The sequence below is a fragment of the Schistocerca cancellata genome, chromosome 4, assembly GCF_023864275.1.
Source record: "Schistocerca cancellata isolate TAMUIC-IGC-003103 chromosome 4, iqSchCanc2.1, whole genome shotgun sequence".
In the NCBI taxonomy this organism is placed as follows: Eukaryota; Metazoa; Arthropoda; class Insecta; order Orthoptera; family Acrididae; genus Schistocerca; species Schistocerca cancellata.
Window position 1 is genome coordinate 655,219,172 of NC_064629.1, and position 15,090 is coordinate 655,234,261.

The 15,090-nt window shown below is 38.9% G+C and overlaps 1 protein-coding gene across 1 annotated transcript in view; it reads left to right on the top strand.

The window, feature by feature from the left end:
• The window catches only part of LOC126183555 (ubiquitin carboxyl-terminal hydrolase MINDY-3 homolog), an 82,643-nt gene that overhangs the window by 21,711 nt on the left and 45,842 nt on the right, over positions 1-15,090 (top strand). The gene's annotated exons all lie outside the window — the stretch shown is intronic.

The window sequence follows — 15,090 nt, forward strand, 5'->3', positions numbered from 1 at the left end:
GTTTACAGTGTATATACAGCCCATCAGAGACACTGTTAAATTTAATTGTTCTTCTTTGCCTTTAATTGTTTTCGTGGCTTTGTGGTGTACAGTTTTCAGGTGTAAATAGAAGCTTGACAGTCAGATTACTATCACTGTTTCTAATGTGTTGTTTATATCTGGTGTTAAAATTTCGTCTGATCTGGCCAATATATAAATTGTTGCAAACATCACAGGCAATTTTTATTTTCGAGAAGGGGCATATTCTGAGATTTTAGTTGTGCTTTAATGAAATTTCATTTTAAGATTTATGTAGAAAGCCAGTTGTATGTGTTTGGATTTAAATAGTGCATTTATCTTATTTGACATTTGTAGTAGGTAAATTATAGGTATGTAAGTTGTGTGGAATGAAATTTTCACTCTACAGCGGAGTGTGAACTGATACGAAACTTCCTGGCAGATTAAAACTGTGTGCCGGACCGAGACTCGAACTCGGGACCTTTGCCTTTCGCAGGCAAGTGCTCTACCGACTGAGCTACCCAAGCACGACTCACGCCCCATCCTCACAGCCTTACTTCTGCCAGTACCTCGTCTCCTACCTTCCAAACTTTACAGAAGCTCTCCTGCGAACCTTGCAGAACCAGCACTCCTGAAAGAAAGGATATTGCAGAGACATGGCTTAGCCACAGCCTGGAGGATGTTTCTAGAATGAAATGTTCACTCTACAGCGGAGTGTGCGCTGATATGAAACTTCCTGGCAGAGTCTCGGTCCGGCACACAGATTTAATCTGCCAGGAAGTCAAAAGAAACAAATTTCCCATTGGGTGAAATTTCTCTCTTTTATTACTTTTGCTGAAGTACATGAATTTCTTGTGGCATATTTCTTGTTGTAAGCGTACAGCTCTGTTAGTAGTTGGTTCAATTTTTTCTTACGTACCAAGTACGTAGGGCTATTGATGCAATCCACAATCGGGCGGATCGGAATTTATATTTTATGTATCTTTATTTCAGCACGTAATATTGATGTGTGTGGGTTCATAATAATAGATTTCTTATCATATTCTGTTAATATTCCATTGTAATTTTTTGTTTTTTTATTGGGCTACATATTTGTTTGTTGGGGGTATGTGGTACTTCTGTGACATTGTTTTTCAAAAATGTCATAACGTGATTTATTTAGTCATTTTGGTTGATTATAATGGAACAATTTCGTGTTTTTCATTTTACTGCAAGTGCATCGTTGCCTTGTGATTTGTGCGTTTGAGGGCAATGTATTCTGTCTTTGATTTTTTATGTATTTTCACTTTATGAAGTTCATTTACCACAGATTTTGCTACATTAACTGTTTGTTCATTTTGCTTTCTTATTGATAAACTTGTCATGTCAACTGCTACTTTTGTAGTGGCTGTCAGGTGTTTTGTGGAACTGTTATGTAATTTAAGTTCTAAATTATATTTCAAGCCTTTTGTAAGTAAAATGATGATCTATGAAATTAGTATTCTTGAGACTTTTATTCTTGTATGAAATTGGTATGGAGATTGATGGTCCTCCCTTGGTTTCTTTATGTAGTGTTGGGTTTGCATTAGCTTATTAAGCTTAGTATTATGTATCTATCTATCTATCTGTGTATCTATAACTATACCTAAAAACAAAGATGATGTGACTTACCAAATGAAAGTGCTGGCAGGTCGACAGACACACATACGAACACAAACATACACACAAAATTCAAGCTTTCGCAACAAACTGTTGCCTCATCAGGAAAGAGGGAAGGAGAGGGAAAGACGAAAGGATGTGGGTTTTAAGGGAGAGGGTAAGGAGTCATTCCAGTCCCGGGAGCGGAAAGACTTACCTTAGGGGGAAAAAAGGACGGGTATACACTCGCACGCACACACATATCCATCCACACATATACAGACACAAGCAGACATATTGATGTGTGTGGGTTCATAATAATAGATTTCTTATCATATTCTGTTAATATTCCATTGTAATTTTTTGTTTTTTTATTGGGCTACATATTTTATTATAAATTTAGAATTGTAGCCAAACATCAATGGAGTTATACTGTTACTTAAACATAGGTATGCTACATACAGTTCTGGCTTCAAAATTTGTTTATAGTGTAATTTTTCTTGTATGTTGTGCTCTGTAGTTCTTGGTTTGTGCCACTAGGTTGAATTTTGCAGTTATTTTAAGATGACCATATGATGGAATAACTTAATATTGTAGGCATTAATTCTAAATGAACACACAATTTCAAACATAAATACTATCTTTAGAACTTTATTAAACAAATAGTATCCAAAAAGATATAGTGATATGGAAAACAAAACACACACACACATATCATAGACAAAATTTAAAGGGAAAGAACAACGAAATGAAACATTGTCTCTAATAAGCTGTATGTAAATATATAGCATCATAGTAAAGAATTCCCAAAATACTGAACTGTCAAAATCTGCCAAAAATGTATTTTTACGTTACATAACTACAAAAAAATATTATACTTGCTAAGACTTGGCAGAAAAATTTACTAGCGGTACAATGTGGTTATCGCTTGATACTAAACCGAGTGAGGTGGTGCAGTGGTTAGCACACTGGACTTGCATTCGGGAAGATGGCAGTTCAAACCTGCCTAAAGCCATCCTGATTTGGGTTTCCTGCGATCTCCCTAAATCGCTTCAGGCAAATGCCAGGATCGTACCTTTGAAAGGACACAGCAGACTTCCTTCCCTAATCTGATGGGACCGATGACCTCGCTGTTTGTTCTCTTCCCCCAAATCGTCCATCCATCCATTTTCCTACTAGATGTAAGTACCAATGCAAAAGCAAACATAAAACAGCCATGATTTACATATAGATGTGCTTACCAATGTTATTTTCGCAGGGTCACTTGATAATGGCAATAAGCCAAAACAGGCCTATCATATAAAATGTTAAAAATTTATTACCTTAAGGCAGCTAGTTTTGGAGCGTCTATTTTCAAAATGTCTTATAATGATGTATACCGTGCTGTGGGCCCAACGGAATGTAAAAAGTTCTGAAAATGTTCTTTTGAGTGATAGGTCCATTATTGTATGATCTTGGAACTTAAACTTAGTTGTAGGAAAGGTATTAAGACACTGTTGTGAATCACTGGTGAATAGTAATGGTGTCTCAAAATATGTAGGTGCATCGAATTTTTGAAAACTTCAGTGCAAGTTGAAGAAATTGCTGATAGACAGAAATTTTCTGCCATTCCAAGAGGTGTGCTTGGGTTGTGGGATCAATTTCCTGTTTATCATGTTGTTTTTAATGTTGCTAAAAGCTGTATTTCAGCTTGTTGCTTGCCACTGTGGGAAGATTGTTTTTCACCTCTTATATGCTGTGCTGAAGGTATAATCCCTATCCCCTCTCCTCTTGCAGTGTGTCAATACCAAAATTAATGTGAAAGAAAAGTTCCCTTGCCAATATAAACAGAAGTTTTTATAGTATATTAAATCTATATCTATGCTATTATATAAAAACAAGTATTGTTTAATGTTACCAAATTGAGAAACATTCTTGACCAATTTACTTCAAATTTTTTCTATTGTTCTTTCCATTGTTTATTGCCTTCTGGCAATGTGACCAAAATATTTCAATTGATTTCCATTGACAAGTGTCAAGTTTTGTTCTGATGCTGAGCTGCCTCAGGATCAGTTCATTAATTCAGTGTGCTGTCCATAGTATTCGAAGTAATCTTCTGCACCACCAAATATCCGGAGCATCAATCCTGCGACGATGTGCTGCCTTCATTGACAAAGTTTCTGATGCATAGGTTGTGATAGGGAAGATTTAGTGTGTGGAAGACGGTGAGCATTGTCTTGGCAGTGATGGAGGTGTATTTCTAGAAGTGAGCAAGTTTTCCTGTAGAATGTCTTGTAATCGAAAAGCATCTTTGGATCTCATGCTCTCAAGTGTCAGTGACAGCACACCCTAAGTACTCTAAGCCACTGCTGACATTAGAGCCAGCAATATTTGTAATGTCAGGTCCATTATCATTACGGTGATCTAAAATCATCACTTTGGTCTTTGTATTGTTGAGTTCAAGACCAAATTCTCCACTTCATTCGACTAACCTGTATATGATGGTTTCCAGTTGTTGCTTGTTTTTGCAATTATCAGTGTGTCATCTACGTACCTGAGATTAATTTTTCTGCCACCTACAACAATGCCGTCATACCAATATTTACGAACATCCCCGATAATTTGCTCGCTATATGCATCGAACTATAGTGGAGAGAGAATGGAACTTCGTCCCACACTGGTATTTGTAGAAAAAAGTCAGAAGGTTTTATGTATTCTTACTGTTGTTGTGTTCAGCTGGGTCAGGTACACCAGGCGTCTTGGCGTACCCATCTCCATGGAGATAGTCCATAGTATTGACTATTTCACCTTGCTGAAAGATTTTATGTAATCTGCGAAGCACACAAACATCTGGGTATTATAGCCCCTTGTCTTTTCTAAGAGTTGCTGGATGTTTAGAATCTGCTCGTTGGCTCCCTTGCCTGGAGTAAACCCAGTGTGCTCATCTGGTATTTGCGAAAGTGAGGTCTTCAGCCTCTCATTCAATATGGGCTACCTTCAGATAGTTCGCACAGTCAATTGGAGAACATTTCTTGAATAGTGGTATGAAAATGGAGTGGAAAACATTATTAACAAAAGTCTTTGACTGATTTACTTTGAATTTCCACATGGTAGGCTAATAAACACACAAGCAGGCATAGGCTATATATTTTTAAATGACAATGTATTAGTTTTATGTTAGAAAATGCTGTTGTGTGCTGTTCTGCGAAAATATGCAGTTCAGTTATCTTCTTCAGTCATTTTAATGATGATAGCAGGGCATGTTGACCGTTAGACATATTATTTCTCTTGTAAATATACTTTCTCCGTATATATAATTTCAAACAAAAATTTCGTACACGGCATTGTGCCGTTTTTTCTTCTGCACAGTGTGTGTTACAGAAAACGGTTAGTTTTATAGCTTATTAGGTTATAGTTAGAATACTACGAATACTACTGGTTAATGTGGATCGTCCAAAATTTTGTAATTCTACGCATTTGCAGATAAAACTATGAAAAATGCTGTAATTGAATCTACAATCCTTGCAGATCCAGCAGCTGGAGAGGTCTCGCTCATGTCCTGTATAACAATGATCCCGAGAGATTTACCCACTCGTTTTAAGTGACTTCAGTTCCCCATAAAGGATTTGTTTGAAGTAACAATAAACAAGGTTCAAGGTCAGAGAGAGAGGGGAGATAAGGTGATGAGATGGACAGAGATTTGGTGGGGGGGGGGGGGCAGAGAGAGAGAGAGAGAGAGAGAGAGAGAGAGAGAGAGAGAGAGAGAGAGATTACCAAAAGAAGTAAGAAGAGAATTACAGCACACACTTATTATCTGAAATTTTCTTTGTGTCTTTGGTTGCTGGTATATTTTTAGTTTCTAGAAGAGTTGGTTTCTATTCTAAACACAATTTTAGATGACTGACCTAGTTGTGTTGTTCACGAGCTTTGAATAGGAATGATGTGTTTGCTTGCTACCTGGGCTCTTACTGGACCATTAAGTATTTTTCCTGCCACATCCCTGTTTGCAGCAGACCTCAACTCCTATTTAGACACACCATTTTATGTAGATTTGTTTTCCTACCCCATAACAGTATTATGTGAAATGCAGGTCTGTTTAGTGTTTCATACTCGTATGAATGAGATGACCACCAAGCTCTTAGTAAATTCACTGCTGGACTTTAAGCTTAACTTAAACGTTCACACCTGTTTATAAGGTTTAACTGACGTCTTTGATGATATACAATGATACTGGCCTTGTCGTATATACAGGGTGTTACAAAAAGGTGCGGCCAAACTTTCAGGAAACGTTCCTCACACACAAATAAAGAAAAGATGTTATGTGGACATGTGTCTGCAAACACTTAATTTCCATGTTAGAGCTCGTTTTAGTTTGTTCTTCCACCTACGCTCAATGGAGCACATTATCATGATTTCATACGGGATACTCTACCTGTGCTGCTAGAACACGTGCCTTTACAAGTACGACACAACATGTGGTTCATGCACGATGGAGCTCCTGCACATTTCAGTCGAAGTGTTCGTACGCTTCTCAACAACAGATTTGCTGACCGATGGATTGGTAGAGGTGGACCAATTCCATGGCCTCCACGCTCTCCTGACCTCAACCCTCTTGACTTTCATTTATGGGGGCATTTGAAAGCTCTTGTCTACGCAACCCCGGTTCCAAATGTAGAGACTCTTCGTGCTCATATTGTGGACGGCTGTGATAAAATACGCCATTCTCCAGGGCTGCATCAGCGCATCAGGGATTCCATGCGACGGAGGGTGGATGCATGTATCCTTGCTGACGGAGGACATTTTGAATATTTCCTGTAACAGTGTTTGAAATCCCACTGGTACGTTCTGTTGCTGTGTGTTCCCATTCCATGATTGATGTGATTTGAAGAGAAGTAATAAAATGAGCTCTAACATGGAATGTAAGCGTTTCCGGACACATGTCCACATAACATATTTTCTTTCTTTGTGTGTGAGGAATGTTTCCTGAAAGTTTGGCCGTACCTTTTTGTAACACCTTGTAGAGTCATGATTCTATTTTAGGCAGTTTTTTTGTGACAGAGGGTTTGATTAGTTACATGTCAAGTGTGTTGTTGATGATCTTTTCACCAGCCCTCCACTGTTCCGTCAGTGACATCAAAGATCTACCATATCCATAAAGAATCTAGTATGCCTGTGGTTTTCTGTAGCGTAAATCCTCTATAACATAACAAATCATATTGGTTAACTTTTTTAAAGTGATGGACAGTCAGATTAAAATTACTTTATAGTTGACACTCCACGCATTGGAGCTAGTTTCCTCCAAACAGAGCACGCAGTGTCATACCTGAATCGTTCGCTGTTGCTGAACTGCCTCAAGAATTGGCCATTTCACTTCGAATTCCTTGTCGGGCATTCTTTCTTCATGTGTTTGGATCCTGTATCATGGGACAGGCACTTTTATTTCGTTTCATCACAGGCAATAACCACACCAAGAGCAACACACACGCAACAGTGCTAATGAAATCTGCACATTCGCGCACAGCACTAACCAGACATTACTGGATACCTTCCCACAAGATGCAGTTGAGTGTCATGTGTACAGTTATCATAATCACGGAGACTAACTTACATTAGATAAGCTTTGTATGACATTGTGTGAAGCCGAATTTTTGAAGGCTGCCATTCAGCATTGCTACTGGGTCAACACAATCATAGATGCAATTGCTTTGTTTACTATAGGGCCATAGCACAATGGTCAGCACATTAATTCCATATGTAGGATGTCGCAGGTTCAAATGGTAACGTGTTGGCTCCTGTAGCCTGTGTGAGGAGAGTTACAGGTAACCAATGATAGTGAGAAATAAGCTTACATTTAGCACTCAAACAAAGTTTTTTTCTGTCATGAGTTGGTTTGGAAATGTTGACTTTAATCCCTGTGAGCAAAGCGATTGTGATTTTAGTACTGGTGCATGTTGTTGACAGACATTTTCTTGCATATACAGTGAAACCCCACTTTGACACTTTTCAAGAGACTTCAAAAACACACTGTAAACCGTGGAAAAATGTAAAATGTGGGGAAATAACATTTTAAGCTGTAAAAGTTACGTATAGGATACCCCCCTTGCACTTTATGTATGATATGCACATAACAGGCATCAAGACGTTTGACTCAATTTCATGTCAGAAGAGATGTTTTTGAAAGCCTGCAGCTGTCATTCATTCATTAAATAATGAAATACTGCACTAGTTACGTATTTTTTCGTGTTTAGCAAGATGCATTTCGAGAATTTTTTCCTCATTGTCGAGTGCAAATATGTAAATAAGTATTTTTATGGTGTTTGACTATGTATTATTCTGTGTCTCTTGCACTGTAGTCGTCCTTTTGAGGTTATCAGGTACTGTGCCTCATCAGTTATGTAGAAAACCATACACACACGCAAACTACCACTCACATTGTTTTTGTGTAACATCACAAAAAATACATACGTAAATACTGCACTCGACAGCAAGAATAAATTCTCGAAACACGTTTTGCTCAACATGAATACAATACGTAACCAGTACTGTGTTTACACTAAAAACATTCGAGCAACACAAAATTAATGACAGTGTCAACTAGTGCTCTGCGTGGCCATACGCCGAAACACGCTAAATATGGTTCGGCAAAGGAGTCACAATGGTCACAACAATCACAAAACTGCATTTGTGCAGTAGAGACAGTTTGGAAATGGTTGTGATTGGTCATGATATCTTCATTGGAACGAACCTAGTTACTCCCATCAGCCACCACGCCAAGTAGAGCTTGGCGGCGGCAGCAGCAGGAGATACGGCACAAATTGTTCCAACTTTTACTCCTTTACCGGTTCAAATCCACTAGATAGAGTGCCCTGGTGTCAAGAAACTTAACCACTTAATATTTGTAAACACTACTGGGTGGCCAACATCATGCTAGCATCATATTTTCTCTACTAACATTTTTTCGTAATGTGTAAATCTTGGGAAAATTATAAATATGTTGATGTAAAATCAGGTGCAAATTAACATTGGGGCATAGGAAATTTCATGGGACTGATAAAAAATATGTCGTAAATGGTGGCAAAACGTTAATTCCGGGAACGTAAAAGTGGGGTTATACTGTATTGTGTATTGTGAGGTTGTGATTAGCTTAGGACACAAGTTTAAATTCGAGCCTACAAAATGCATCGTCTGCTGCAATTCATTCATGGGTCATTTAAACTCAGCAGTCAATAGAGCATCTCACACTCCCTACATACTTTGCAGTAGTCACTTCCAACATTGTTCCACGTTACACATTAACAGCATTAGTTAAGTGGCCCACAGAGTTAGTGTGTCACCTATAACCGAGCAGTAGCTGGCAGCCTTTGTGGCAACACTGTAGTGGCAAGAGACAGATGTCAACTATCAAGTGCTTTTAAATGGACTAGAGCTATTGAGTGAGAGTTAACTTGAGTGTTAAGGGAAACTAATTAGATGGTTTGTCAGTAAAAAAAAAAAAAGTGTAGAGAAAACCCTGTTACTAATTTTGTCAGTGAAGAAACATTACTGCGTAAGTAGTAAAACACAAATTTTACAGGGGAGAGAAAAAACTCTGTAGAATACCCAATATGTTTCATAAGGGCACGAAATTTGCATTGTTGCACTTCAATGATTTATTCCGGATCATAACAAAAAAGTGAAACAAAGACAGTGCGGTTTAGAAAACTGAATTACAGCAAGCAGATACATGGAATTGTCGGTATTTATGGAAGAGGAATGTTGTTTACGCGGTATTGGTTTGTCTTTTACATTAACATTGTTTTGGAAAGACTTTATTGAAAGACTTAATGGAAAAGCTACAAATATACACACGGTTCACATTGATCTGATAATGTCTGTAGATTTCTTCAAGCAAAAACTGCTGATCAAAGAAAGACACTTTACTGTCATTCTCGAAACAGTAACCTCAAAGATGGTGATTATTCATAGGGAATGTTATAATACAAATGACAATCCTTAGAAACAATTACTTTAAGTTGTTGTAAATGAACCTATTTGGCTTTCCTGATTTTCAAGTTTCTTTGTATAGTTTTGAGAAGCAAACTTTTCCAGAAATTTTTCTCGGATGTCTTGGTATTTCTTGCTACACTTCGTTGAAAGTGCACTTGGAGTGAATAAGGCTGTTTGGACGTAACCGTATCGCCCTCACGTCCGTAATTGTTGACTCATTCTTTGCAGCTCTTCCAGACCTAATTGAGTCATACTTCCACAAACTTCTCTCTGCATAGTTTGTGAAAAAGTAGCAATATAGGTAATGGGTTTTGTAAGGTCGTTGCTTTCTTCTCACCTCTTTAGATGTCAAGGCATTTTGGCTAGGAAGTGTAACTTCACATCCTTTGAGCTTGCAGTCAATGGAACTGTGAACTGAGTCACACTCCACGCGAGTATTGACTGTTCTCCAAAGACTTTTGTGTAATCGGTACTCGTGAATCAATTGCTAGTCTTAAGTGTGTTTGTTATATCACATTTCTGTTACGGCAAGTGCAGCTGTCACAATACAAAGTGCCTGGGACAGGATTTTCCTCAATCATTTTGGATAGTGTGCCCACGATACATGAGGCAGAACTTGACACGACAATTTCGCCTTGCATTTCATCGAACCAGGAACACACTGCATCATGACATTCTAAATTATACATTGTAGAGTTACGGATAGCCAATTTTATTTTATAATAAACTGCACTTGTATGTAAAAGTGATGCTACTCTCATAGCCTGTAAGTCGATGACTTAGACTGTGCAGAGCTTGTGCTGGGCATGTTTCTTATCTAGATCTTTCTTCAGCCTTGCCTGCTCTTTGTGTTTTATGTACTGTTCCTACATTTCTTCACTAAAGTTTCCGAGCCTGTAACAACAACACAGGTTGCACTGGTCTTCCTTTGGAAAAATAATATGAGGTCAACCTCTTCGAAAATAAAGCTAAACATGGCCTGATTGAATGGTGAAGCGTGTTCCTTACTGCATTTTTTTATGTAGAGTCCATACAACTATTGTTTGCTGTGTACAATATGCTCAGGATATAGCTTAGAGGAGGACTTTCTGCAGTAATGTGGTGGCAGTTTAGGGAGACAGTCCAGAAATTGAAACTTCCTGGCAGATTAAAACTGTGTGCCCGACCGAGACTCGAACTCGGGACCTTTGTCTTTCGCGGGCAAGTGCTCTACCATCTGAGCTACCGAAGCACGACTCATGCCCAGTACTCACAGCTTTACTTCTGCCAGTACCTTGTCTCCTACCTTCCAAACTTTACAGAAGCTCTCCTGCGTGTGAACGTGTGAGTACTGGGCGTGAGTCGTGCTTCGGTAGCTCAGATGGTAGAGCACTTGCCGGCGAAAGGCAAAGGTCCCGAGTTCGAGTCTCGGTCGGGCACACAGTTTTAATCTGCCAGGAAGTTTCATATCAGCGCACACTCCGCTGCAGAGTGAAAATCTCATTCTGAGTCCAGAAATTCTTTAACGAAGTTTTTCTCATCTTTCTTCTTTGTTTGTTTTATTCGGGAATGTGACAATTATCAATCAGGTCTCATCCCAAGTGTGGAATTATCCAGCCAATACCTTACTGTCCATTCTTTAATGCCAATAGTATTGAGAAACATTTTTTTGCATACTTGATGTTTTCCTGTATCGTTTCTCAGATGATAAACCAGCATGCCTTTTCTACTGGATTCACCTGTGATTTTCTCTGGACGTTTGGTTGGAATTAGTTCCACAAGACTGATTATGTAAATCTTCCTCTGGTCCTGTGACATTGTTTAACAAAAATTGTTAAAAATTGCCTGCCTGTCACAAGTAAAAATTTGATGACACTTCCTTTGAACAGATTTCTGACACATCTTTGAAGTACACATTGGACCTAATTTTCATGCCTCTCTTGTACTAAAAGAGTAATTTTGCCATTTTGACTTCTTTTATATCCAATATATGCTTGCCTGCACATTGTTGGTGTTTCTCTTCTGATCTTCAGGGCAAGCTTTAGATTTTCTTTTCCTGTCACAGCTTAAGGCGCACAAAATTGTTGGCCTCCACTTTCAATGTCCTTGCTTCTATCAACTTCCGATAAGTTATCTGAATTGTGTGGGAAGAAATGAACAACATAGTGCAGCAGTAAACATGAAGAGGGGCGGTCATCTCCAGTGGCAACTGTCACTGCTGTATCGTTTTGAGCATTCTTGGATGCAGTCTGTGAAGTTTGTAAACAAACATTTGAAAAATTGACTGAAGAAGACCGAAGTTGAATTTCACATTCATGTCTTTACGATAACAACAATTAAAATAGCATTAATAACACTAATAATGAGAATAAAAATTACCCGTGGTATTAGATGGCCCAGGAAAAGTAACAGAGAACCCCCATATATGAAATTAATTCTTCTGTGCGTGTAACTTCTCTGTTACTACTACTCTGACCTGTTGTCCATTCTGGATTTACATGAGAACCTATAATCAAGTGGGTATTCAAAACATCTTTAGCACAAAGGACTAAAGCACTCAATAAGTGAAGTGTGACGTTAAAATAAAGCAGCTGCGGTACTAGTAAATTTTAGTATGTTAGCGGACTGCTGTTAATTTGTGGTAAATAACAAAACAATTTTCATACCACTGTCAATCACTCTAAAGGAGGGTTCTTCACTTTCATACGCTATGTCCAGCTGAGAAACAATTTCTTCCTCAGTAAAGAGATCATCATGTAAAATGCTGTCCAAAAGGTAAAACCAAGGAACCACTTTTGAAAACTGGATTTTTATGCGGTGTTGTTTACTACTTCCAAAACAATCTAGTTACGGGGTATTTCATTCTTTCGCCCTTTTGGATTATTTAAATTTATTTTTTCACTGTGTCATGTATGCGGTATTGTTTTAGTTCATTTTATATGTAGATAATTTAAAAAAAAAATTGGCATTCTGGCAGTAAGAGTTGGTGTGCTGAGTGTCAAGGATATGAACTGACTGAAAGCGCAAAATCCATAATCAGTCAGTTACGTAGTATTGCTTCTTCACTGATTATTTGCTTGTCATGTACATACTATCTGGTCACTGTCGTGGAGCAGTATTGTAGATCAGTGGTGTACACAGCAAATGGAAGTAAAGGATTTTAAGTTGCAGCTTGTGAAGCCAACTATTTGGCATTGGTGTATCTTCTTTGTCACTAAAACAATATTAAATCTTCCTCGTCCATCTATGAATAGGATTTGGTGCAATGATACAAGGCTTCCTGCAGTGGTAAGAAAATCCACCAATGTATGGTGCTACTGATGTACACATTTCATTATGACACTGGTTGTAATTTCAAATTAAAGGGCATTTTCCGGTTTATGAGCCAAGCTGCTAACTGACTTACTGAGGAAAGTTTAACCACTTGGGATGGTTGGCTCATTCAGTTAAATACTTTTTAAATTCTTTATAATTGGGCTTCATTCTGTCATTTCATAAACAGTTTTTAGGAGATTTTCAGACATTGAAAAGTGTTATCATTATGAGTGATCATAGAGAGAATGAGAGTTTTGGGTGAAAGACATTTAAATTTTAACTATGTTTTGTGTTTGTAGAATAATTGAAGTGCATCCAAACTAATTGTGTGATATTCATCACACACACCACATCATTTGGCCTATTTACAGTGATGAGAAAGAGATTTTTACCAGTTCTTTCCCTGAAAACAAACATTATGCTTAATGGCTTTAAAGCTGTGCAAGTAGACTGGTTTGAGGTAGTGTTGAAATCGATCTGAACATGCAGCTGAATCCATATTGTGAATTGCGGTGTTATTTTGTACTGTATATCTTACAGTACATAAGTTATTGCCCAAGAGGTCCATATAACGTTTGGCCCAAAATTGTAGACAATGAAATCACCATTTTATTGTGTTCATAAATGTTGTTAGAGCTGCATCTCACTATACAGGATGTTACAAAAAGGTACTGCCAAACTTTCAGGAAACATTCCTCACACGCAAACAAAGAAAAGATGTAATGTGGACATGTGTCCGGAAACGCTTAATTTCCATGTTAGAGCTCATTTTAGTTTCGGCAGTATGTACTGTACTTCCTCGATTCACCGCCAGTTGGCCCAATTGAAGGAAGGTAATGTTGACTTCGGTTCTTGTGTTGACATGAGACTCATTGCTCTACAGTACTAGCATCAAGCACATCAGAACGTAGCACAACAGGTTAGTGTTCATCACGAACGTGGTTTTGCAGTCAGTGCAATGTTTACAAATTCGGAGTTGGCAGATGCCTATTTGATGTATGGATTAGCATGGGGCAATAGCCGTGGCGCGGTACGTTTGTATCGCGACAGATTTCCAGAACGAAGGTGTCCCGACAGGAAGACGTTCGAAGCAATTGATCGGCGTCTTACGGAGCACGGAACATTCCAGCCTGTGACTCGCAACCGGGGAAGACCTAGAATGACGAGGACACCTGCACTGGACGAGGCAATTCTTCGTGCAGTTGATGATAACCCTAATGCCAGCGTCAGAGAAGTTGCTGCTGTACAAGGTAACATTGACCACGTCACTGTATGGAGAGTGCTACGGGAGACCCAGTTGTTTCCGTACCATGTACAGCGTGTGCAGGCACTATCAGCAGCTGATTGGCCTCCACGGGTACACTTCTGCGAATGGTTCATCCAACAATGTGTCAATCCTCATTTCAGTGCAAATGTTCTCTTTACGGATGAGGCTTCATTCCAGCGTGATCAAATTGTAAATTTTCACAATCAGTATGTGTGGGCTGACGAGAATCCGCACGCCATTGTGCAATCGCATCATCAACACAGATTTTCTGTGAACGTTTGGGCAGGCATTGTTGGTGATGTCTTGATTGGGCCCCATGTTCTTCCACCTACGCTCAATGGAGCACGTTATCATGATTTCATATGGGATACTCTACCTGTGCTGCTAGAACACGTGCCTTTACAAGTACGACACAACATGTGGTTCATGCACGATGGAGCTCCTGCACATTTCAGTCGAAGTGTTCGTACGCTTCTTAACAACAGATTCGGTGACTGATGGATTGGTAGAGGCGGACCAATTCCATGGCCTCCACGCTCTCCTGACCTCAACCCTCTTGACTTTCATTTATGGGGGCATTTGAAAGCTCTTGTCTACGCAACCCCGGTACCAAATGTAGAGACTCTTCGTGCTCGTATTGTGGACGGCTGTGATACAATACGCCATTCTCCAGGGCTGCATCAGCGCATCAGGGATTCCATGCGACGGAGGGTGGATGCATGTATTCTCGCTAACGGAGGACATTTTGAACATTTCCTGTAACAAAGTGTTTGAAGTCACGCTGGTACGTTCTGTTGCTGTGTGTTTCCATTCCATGATTAATGTGATTTGAAGAGAAGTAATAAATTGAGCTCTAACATGGAAAGTAAGCGTTTCCAGACACATGTCCACATAACATATTTTCTTTCTTTGTGTGTGAGGAATGTTTTCTGAAAGTTTGGCCGTACGTT